This window comes from Quercus suber, unplaced genomic scaffold (genome assembly GCF_002906115.3).
Source record: "Quercus suber isolate HL8 unplaced genomic scaffold, Cork oak 2.0 scaffold_17, whole genome shotgun sequence".
Lineage (NCBI taxonomy): Eukaryota > Viridiplantae > Streptophyta > Magnoliopsida > Fagales > Fagaceae > Quercus > Quercus suber.
In genome coordinates, this window is record NW_027069482.1 from 1,683,913 (window position 1) to 1,692,237 (window position 8,325).

The 8,325-nt window shown below is 34.1% G+C and overlaps 1 long non-coding RNA gene across 1 annotated transcript; it reads left to right on the plus strand.

Annotated features, from left to right (window-relative positions):
* The first annotated feature begins 7,099 nt into the window (after positions 1–7,099).
* LOC136061871 (uncharacterized) lies at positions 7,100–8,050 on the plus strand. The gene is made up of 2 exons (XR_010623723.1): positions 7,100–7,160; positions 7,662–8,050. It is a non-coding gene; the product is annotated as an uncharacterized LOC136061871 (long non-coding RNA).
* Positions 8,051–8,325: the final 275 nt, after the last annotated feature.

The following is an 8,325-nucleotide window of genomic DNA, read 5'->3' on the forward strand; positions in this document are numbered from 1 at the left end:
TATAAACTATTCTCTTTTTTACCTTGTAAATTTAGATTTTATATATAACATTTTAAAATCTTATTTTTTTAAATATATTTTTTACTTTTTCAAAATTTTCAAAGCAAAAGTATATTTTACTATATTATTAGCAAAATATTAATATATATTTTTCACTTTTTCAAAAATTTTAAAGCACAAATATACTTTACTATATTTTCAATAAAATATTAAATCAACTGTTTTCAAATAAATACAAGTAAGAGAGAGGGAGAGAGAGAAAAAGATAGCAAATGTATAACGATAATTCTCGCATTTAGTATTCAGTCACGTTGTTTAGCAGACACGACGTGACCAAAGGGGCCAAGGGCAATTCCAAAAGCAAGAAAAAAGAGACATGATATTTTTCTAGTTTGATAGGGACCATAGTGTTTATATTCCAAAAGCAAAAATAAAAGTGAAAAGAATTGTGGAATTCATGATTGTGGCTACAATGTTTGTCATTTGGTTGAAATTAAGAAAGTGATGTGTTGCGGTGACTATTGAGTGCGTATAATTTAGGGTGAGTTTGGTTAAGCTTTTTGATATATATTTTTTTTAAATGGGAGTTTTAAAAAGTGTGGTATAAAACTAGGCTTTTTGTAAAAACTGATTGTTTAGTAAAAACTGTTAAAAATTGCTTTTTGAAAAAGTTAAGTGTTTGACTAATACTTATAAAAGTAGCAATTTGAAAGGTAAATTATCAAAAATGATAATGTATATATAAAGAGAATTCTTTGTTTTAATTACCTCTCTTAATGCAAGTTATGAACACAATATTTTTACAAAAACTTCACAATAAAGTCTATATGACAAGTTGTTAATGGTAGAAAAAAAAAATGTCACTAGTAGGTCTAAATGAGAACTAATAACGATTTACTATGTAAACTTTATTATGAAATTTGATGATGCCGAAAGTCTCACCAGTGAGTTGCACGATGTTTGTACGCTCAAAACGACTCCTGCACAACAAAAAAGAAAAGACCTAACAGAGAGCACCGGTGTGGTGCCGGCCAAATACCCTCCGAAGGTCAAGTTAGAACTTCTTTCAACTCTAGAGTGCTAGAAAGGGGTCAATTATTCGTACCTTGGCTTGTGAGGGTATTGGAGTTTTTATAGTAGTAGAGGGTGGACCTCTCTTTCTTGGAGTATAAGTCTTTTCCTTATAGGAATCCTTATGAGCGTAGATTGTGGAATCCTTTCCTTATAGGACTCTGATACCGGGCGTGGAATACAAGCAACTTCCCTATTACCATGCGTGGTGACCAAGTCATGGTTTTCATAGAACCGTCGGCCTTGAAACCGTCAGCTTGCATTCTCCCTTCAGCCAAGTTGGCGTCAGCTTCTCGCTGAGTAGCCCAGGCGCTTCGAATCGCCGTCAGTTAGACCTGGAGCATTCAGCCCGTCGGTTTGTCTTGATCTAGTCAGCATGCCTTCTTTCGTTACGTTAGCCCAAAAACATCCGTCGCGACTGACCCGTCAGCCAAAGCAGGAGCTGACAGGTTAAGCTCATGGTACTTGCTATAATTCATCCATATCAATTGCCCCCTACTCCATATCTCCGTCGGCTATACCTGACGGGTTATGGAGTTTTCATTCGCCACTACCTGTCACTTTGATCAGAAGAGAGAAAATAATTACAACTGACACCCTAGTATTAAATGCTAGGACACGTGGCGTGCTCGGATTGGTTCCGTGTCTGAATGTGGGCGTCGCTTCGTCTTCCGTGCGTTTTCTTATATATATATATGGCCCACCNTGATTTTCACTTTGGTCCATATCTTTTATTTTTACAACTTTTAGTCTCTATTTAGAAAAACGCGTTCTGTTTTAGCCCCTACCGTCATCTAACTGACAAAAATATTTACGTGGCAGATGGAGTGCACTGTTGGCACACTAAAAGCTTACGTGGCCATTAAAATAATAATAAAAAATTTATTTACATTTTTAAAAATGCCATGTCAGTAATTTATTTTTATTTTTTTAAAAAGCTACATCATATAAAAAAAAAAAATTCTAACCTAATTATTTTTTTAAAAAAGAAAAGAAATTAGTTAAATTATTATTTTTTTTCTTTTTTTTAGAAGAACAGGAAGAACTTGGAACTATGTGTTCTTCATTTTCTTCCCCAACTAAGCTTGCCCAAAAAAATTAAAAATTAAAAATTAAAAATTTATTTTTCTTGCATTTTCTTAGCAACCAAATCCATAAAATCACTCAAATTTACAAAATAAAAAGACATGCCCATAAAAATTTACAAAACAAAACACAGAGACATTCAACAGTTACACAAAGCCATTCAACAAGATTTTCTTATGCTTTGAAACCAAACACAAAGAAAACACAAAAACCAAACACAAAACTCAAACTGGACTACTTTAATATTCTCAAACCTTCCTCTTTCTCTTCCAAAACTCTCACAACTCTTTCTAACTCCATGGTCGGCCTCTCTGCTCATCTCTACTGCCATCACCACTAAAACCGATGGTGGTTCATCGCCTCACCACCTCTAACCGACCCACTATCACGATTCGCTCAAGTCTCTCTCTGACCACCTGTGACCGACCCACTCTCACAAATTGTTGTCTCTCTCTCCCAGATAGGAAAGTTTCTCTCTTTCATCTCTTTATCTTTTAGCTCAGTGGTGTAGATCTAGGTTTTTGGGTTGTGGGTTTGTGAGTTTTGTTGATCTGGGTTTGTGGATTTGTGGTGGATTGGTGCATTGATTTGTGATGGATTTTATGGGTTCGTGGGTTTGTGAGATTTGTTGATCTAGGTTTGTGGGTTTGTGGCGGATTGGTACACTGATCAGTGGCAGATTTGTGGGTTATGATTCCAAAGGCTGGGTTTGAGAGAATGGTGGGATTTGGAGGATGGTGGAGATCGGTGGGTTTCCAAGTTGGATTTGATTTTGTGTTTTGATGGATTGGTGGGTTTCCAACTTGGAGATTGGTGTTGATTTTGTGAACAAAGAGGATGTAGGACTTTTGATTTTAGTGGGTATATGTTGGCTTAAAATTTCTGAATATGCAGATCTGTTTCTGGGTTTAATTTTTGGTGTATGTTGATTTTTGGGTTTTCAATTTTGGTGGGTGTATGTTGATTTCTGGATTTTGGTTGGTGCATGTTGATTATTGTTTGATCTAAGTTTTGAATTTTGATTTGTTTGGTTATAAAGAAAGTACTGGAAAGGCAAAGAAAAGAAAAGACAAGAAAATTGGAATTAATTTACTAAAAACATGAAGAATATGAACTGTAAGAACAAGAAGAACACAAAGATGATCTTCCAACAAAATAATGAAAAGAAAAGAAAATTTTATTTTAATTATTAATTATTATTTAAATAATTAAATAAGAACTAAAATTTTATTTTATTTTAAATAATTAAAGAAAGGAATGATGTGGCTTTTTTAATATTAAAATGCTGATGTCGCATTATTTAAATGCCAAATTAAAATTTATTATTATTATTTTAATGGACACGTAGGCATTTTGAGTGCCAACAGTGCACTTCGTCTGTCACGTGGATATTTTTTGTTAGTGAGATGACGGTAGGGACTAAAACAGAATGCGTTTTTCTAAATAGGGACTAAAAGTAGTGAAAATAAAATATAGGGATCAAAGTAGGAATCGCATGGAAATGTAGGGATGAAAATGGGTTTTTCGCCGTCTTTCAAGCAATGATAGTCTATTTCCCTTTGTTTTGGTATGACGAATTTCCCGGATTTTCTTGGCCATGAAATTTTCTGCCATGGATGTTCTTGATGATTTTTTTTTTTTTTGATACCCATGTTGATCTTTTTGATGATTGTGGTTAGTGTTTGATGGAATGATGTATCTTGAATGATATTTTTTTTTGGTATTTAGAAATTCATGACCAATTGATATCGCAACTTATGTTCATTCCTTCTATACTCAACATGTTTGATAAAATGTCCCAAAAGAAATGGCTTTGTCATCTTTAAAGAATTTGGGTATGGTCCTTTAGTGAAATTTGTTTATTTCCATGAGAGAAACTTAGCTCAATCACCAAGACTTAGTCTTGGACATGTTATCATGCTCTATAAACTAGATCAAGATTAGTGCAATGACCGTTCTATAAGTTTTGTTCCTTGTTTATTAGTGTTGTGATCTTTTTTTGGTCTCTACATGTATACATGCATTACGGTGTGCAAAGTGAATCTAAGTAGAAATTTTACATACATTTGGTTCTTTTCCGGTATCTTGGGGTTTCTTCATTTATAAATTTTCAAATTTGGTATAGATTTGTCACACTTAGATATTGATATTTGGTAATTGATTCATAAATTTCTCTTTGAGTTTGAATTTTCATTCATTTGCGTTCGTTTTTTGGTTGCTTGCAAAATTTTGATTTTCCTACAATGCTTTCTTGGCACATATGCATGGGCAGTGGTGTTATGCCTTTGTGAACAAAATCTTAGTTTCACAACTAAAGGTAATAATTGATACTATAAATCATTCATGTTATGCCTTCTCCATTGCCTGTTTTACTATTGATTTTTATATTTTTATTAAATAAAGATAGAAGTCGGGCATCAGGCATCATTAGCCTTTTTTGTTAGCAAACTTGTGTACTTTTTAATACACTTCTGAATACAGTTAATGGTGCAATGGTGGGTGAAGAACCTGCATAAGGAGATGGAAATGGAGATTGAGAAGAGAGGGAATGCACAAGGAAAGAACTGAACAAACAACTGAATTCTCATTGATGATTTTACAATTAGCATCTCACTTATACAATTCCCAATAGCTGAGCAATTAAAAAGTAATTAAATGTAACAGCCATGTAACCAACTATAACTAATTGTAACTGCTGTAACTAACATCTACAAGTGTACACAATAGCTGTAGCTGTAGCTAGATAGTCCTATACTAGATAGATGTTACCCTGAAGTGGTTAGATAATAGATTTTTATTGATGAACATTAACCTAATGATTTGTGTTATGATTCAGACAAACTTGGAATAAGGTGAATGAGGATCAACAAGTTGAACGTGAATAAGCTGTCATAATCGACTTTGTATGAGATGGATAAATTATGAAGTTCAAGATTGAAGGCTAGCTGGCCTCTTTAGCCAGTAGGATTCATTTGTTGGAGATAGAAATTATTAACAACTTATTTCGTAAACTTTTGGAAGTGTAGAGGATAGGGTTACACTGTTTGCTAATTAGATGTTATCAAGTTTATGTTATTAGTTGGGTGCCTATCATCAACTATAGGTGTCGCATTACATTAATTTTTAGATGTATTTGTGTCAGTGTGTGGGAGTTGCATACTTATTAAAAAAAAAAAAAGATGTGTGGGAGTCATATTACATTGATTTTTTATAACTAAATACTCTAATAATCACACCAAATCAATATATATTTTGTAAGATCAATGGCATTACATTGATTTACATTGAAATGATTGTTGTGTTAATGTGTGGATGTGGCATTACATTGATTTACATTGAAATAATCATTTTGTTACAGAAATTAGATCACCAAGATTAATTTATTTTTCCTTCTCAATATAAATCTGCCCTTCAAGTTAGGCCTGTTCAGAGAATTCACCGGCGCCGACAAAACCACCTAAAACTGTGCCGATCCGACCGCTGAAAGCTCCACCGAAGGTTCCCGGCACGATGATTGGTAGGTTTTTTCCGTTACCGAAGTCGGCCGGTGCGGTGGTTGGCAGCAAGATCTGTAAACCGAAGAAAACCAACCGAACCGATATATATATATATATATATTTAACTTATACTTCATTAGTTTTAAAATAAAAGAAATTGAGAGGGAGAGATTTCCAGTGGCGTGAAACTGAGAGAATAGAGTAGCAAGGAAGAAGAAGGAAAAATCTGAACGACGCCGTTTCATTTAATTTTTTTTTTTTTTTAATCTGATTCAAAACGACTCCGTTTTGGGACCATTTTAAAAATTTTCTATCAGGTTCAAAACGGCGTCGTTTTAGTGTCAGAATTAAAAAAAAAAAAAAGGAACGCCAGGAACGAATAACGATGAACAGTCTAACTTTGAGTAGTGTTGTCTTGTCTAAGTAACTTAGTGTCTCCCAATTGCAATTTTTTGAAAAAAAATATATTAAAAAAATAAAAAAAGCTGTGGCCGGATGATTATTGTGTAAGTGTAACAGTCAGTTTTTTGGAAAAAAAATATTAAAAAATAAAAATAAATAAATAAACAGCCGTATGTTACATGGTTAGTGTGTTATAGTCAGTTTTTTGAAAAAAAAAAAAAATGCCTGTCACTGTTTGAGTGACTGATAGACTTAGTCACTGTACAAGATATTTTTTTTTTCTTTTTGATCTCAGACACACACGTCTCTTCTCCACCTACTAAGCTACTCTCATTTCTCCTCCTTAGTCTTTACTTTCTTCTCTTCTCAAGTCTCCCAGTCACACGCCTCTCAGAGTCTCAGATAGAACTCAGTCATTACTTGTTAGAAGCTACTTCAGTTCTCTTCCAAACCCTAATCCCGCCGAAGAACAAATAGTTTTTCCCTCTCAATCTCAGGCTCTCACTCTCACCTAACCATTTTTCTCTTCTTTTTTTGCTTTCAGACTCTCAGTCAGCCACATAATATTTCTTCCAAACCCTAATCCCACCGAAAAATTAGTAGTATTTCCCTCTCAATCTCAAATTTTTAGGCTCCTACCAACCATTTTTCTCTTCTCTTTTGCACTCAGGCACATAATTTTTTTTCCATATCCTAATCCCGCCGAACAAACAGTAATTTTTCCCTCTCAAATTCTCAAGCTTAGACTCCGACCTAAGCTTCCTCTATTTAAGAACACAAGCTCTCAGTCTCACTGTCAAGACTCATCTCTGATTCTCAGTCTCACTCTCTCACAAAGAAAGACTTTCCTCTCAAGGTCTTACGAAATTCCTAATACCTAAGACAGTCAATCTCCTTTTCATCTTTATTCTCCACTGTGGCTTTGCTCCTATGTAGTTCTGCCTTTGGTAACCCTAAGCCCTACTTTGTTTTAGTTTTATTTTATGGTCACTAAATGTTTCTTGTTGATTCTAATTTTTTTTTTGGGTTATTTTCTTTTAATTTCAGGGGTGATTTAAAAGATTCAGCTTCAGCCTAGTAAAGGAATAAATCTCGAAGGTTTGGGTATTTTCTCATACTATTTATATTTGTTTTGAGTTCACAATTTTTATTTATTTTTTCTTCTGTGTTTGATTATCTTTTAAGGATTATTTTTTATTTTGTTTTCAATTCACCATATTGTGTCAAACTTTCATGTTTGTGTTTGATTTTGCTTTTAGTTTTGGTGTTTTTTTTCTAAAGGTTCACTCAGGTTGTTTGTTGTTTGGTTTTGTTTCTATGGTTCAAAGACTGTAAATTTATTTTTTGATCATCCTATTGATTGATTATACTTTTTGATTTTAGTTTATTATATCATGCTAATATGTTGTGATTTTAGTTGATTGTCTTGTTGTGATTTTAGCACTGAGAAAGCTGCTTGTATAGTTTTTGTTTACTAATATTTTATTCAAATTAACATATGAGTATGACTGCGGGTTAAAGTTAAAGGTTGCTTGCACAATTTATTTGTTGTTGATTCCTTAATTACTATGTATATGTGATTGTTATTTATATGGATGTAATTAGATCATGGCTGCTTGTGCTTCTTCTTCCATCCCCTCTACTGAGCCTACTCCTAGTTCATGTGCTGAGGCTAATCAACCAAATACACAATCTCCCATTCCACCATCAGGTGCTGCACCCCCTCAAACACAAACAGAAACTCAACAAGCTACTATTAATGGTGGTAAAGAGCCTTCTAAGATATGGGACCATTTTTCTAGAATAGAGGGATGTGACCCCCTTTACCCTAAGTCCCATTGCAACTATTGTAAAAAGTGTTATAATTGTCACCCAAAAAGAAATGGAACCTCTGCCATGTGGTCTCATATAAAATTTGGTTGTAAGAAGTACCCCTATAGGCGTGATAAAAGCCAAACCACTTTGACTTACCAAAGTAAAAAAAAAAAAAGGGAGGGAGAGGGTGGCAATGAGCTCGTTTTGAGGAAGTTTAGTGTGGAAAGACTAAGGATGGCCCTGGCTAGGATGATTATTGTTGATGAACTACCTTTTAGGTTTGTTGAGCATGGTGGATTCATTGATTTTATGTTTGAGGTAGAGCCTAGGTTTGAAGTTCCCTCTCGGGTTACTGTTGCAAGGGATTGTCTTAGACTTTACATTAGGGAGAAGGAGAGTTTGAGAAAGGTTTTAATGGCTGGTCAAAGGGTGTGTTGACAACTAATACTTGGAA